Genomic DNA, 1,714 nt, shown 5'->3' with positions numbered 1-1,714 from the left:
GGAAACAATGGAAGGGAAAACGCTCCAAAACAACTGGAACGTTACTCACCTCAAGTATTTCCACTTCTGAAAGGCGTCTCCCGAGTCGTACTCTTTTTCCTTACCCGAGTTTTATCCCAATTGGGTTTTCTCGGGGAGGTTTTTAACGAGGCGGCGGAGGGGACACTTGGAGATATTTGCGAAACAAGTTTATCATATCAACCTCTCCTTACGACCTCCAGGCCGACATGATAAAGGGACTGGACTAGCTTGATCTCCAATGTATGAAAGGCTACGGCCATCTCCAATGTATGAAAGGCTACGGCCATCTCCAATGTATGAAAGGCTACGGCCATCTCCAATGTATGAAAGGCTACGGCCACCTCCAATGTATGAAAGGCTACGGCCATCTCCAATGTATGAAAGGCTACGGCCACCCCCAATGTATGAAAGGCTACGGCCATCTCCTATATGTGAAAGGCTAAGGCCATCGCCCCCAACGGTTGACCTAGATTCGACTACGGTGAGTAAACGACTCGACGACAGTCGAAGTCGCCTACATGGCTAAGGCCATCAATTATATCATGGCTAAGGCCATCGCCGCCAACGGTCGACCTAGATTCGACTAAGGTGAGTAAACGACTCGACGACAGTCGAAGTCGCCTACATGGCTAAGGCCATCAATTATATCATGGCTAAGGCCATCGCCGCCAACGGTCGACCTAGATTCGACTACGGTGAGTAAACGACTCGACGACAGTCGAAGTCGCCCACATGGCTAAGGCCACCAATTATATTATGGCTAAGGCCATCGCCGCCAACGGTCGACCTAGATTCGACTAAAGTGAGTAAACGACTCGACAACAGTCGAAGTCGCCTACATGGCTAAGGCCATCGATTATATTATGGCTAAGGCCATCGCCGCCAACGGTCGACCTAGATTCGACTATGGTGAGTAAACGACTTGACGACAGTCGAAGTCGCCTACATGGCTAAGGCCATCAATTATATCATGGCTAAGGCCATCGCCGCCAACGGTCGACCTAGATTCGACTACGGTGAGTAAACGACTCGACGACAGTCGAAGTCGCCTACATGGCTAAGGCCATCAACTATATTATGGCGAAAGCCATCGACGCCGATAAGTCGACCCAGCTCGACTACGACGGCAAGTAACTCGATGACAGTCGAAGTTACGCACATGGCTAAGGCCATCAACGGTATAATGGCTAAGGCCATCGACGCCGATAAGTCGACCAAACTCGACTATGACAGCGAGTAACTCGACGATAGTCGAAGTTGCGCACACAGCTAAGGCCATCAACAATATTAAGGCCGAAAATAAAAGGTACAAAAAGAAAAGAATAACAACAAAAGTATAACTTCCATTATCATCCAAAAATACATGTACAAAAGGACCCATTTACATCTCCAAATACAGCAAAACAAAATGAATACAAGTCCTAAGGGGCTTCGCCATTCTGTTCACCGCCCCCCGTCGGACCGCCATCTCGTCCACCGCCGTCCTCGGCCCGATAGGCCGCAGAGATCCAAGAGCCGGATTCTAGACGTTTGACGTCTTCGGAGTTATAGCCCGCCCGGTCTGAGGAATCAGAACTATACCCACAAGTTTCACGAGCGACACGGGCTATGCGCCGTTGCTCTTGAACCTCCGCCTCAGTAGCTCGACCCGCAGCTAAGAACTCCTCGAATACGACCAATCTGGCCTCGGCGT

The sequence above is a fragment of the Nicotiana attenuata genome, unplaced genomic scaffold, assembly GCF_001879085.1.
Source record: "Nicotiana attenuata strain UT unplaced genomic scaffold, NIATTr2, whole genome shotgun sequence".
In the NCBI taxonomy this organism is placed as follows: domain Eukaryota; kingdom Viridiplantae; phylum Streptophyta; class Magnoliopsida; order Solanales; family Solanaceae; genus Nicotiana; species Nicotiana attenuata.
The sequence above is the reverse complement of the archived record's forward strand: the minus strand, read 5'-3'. Positions refer to the sequence as shown.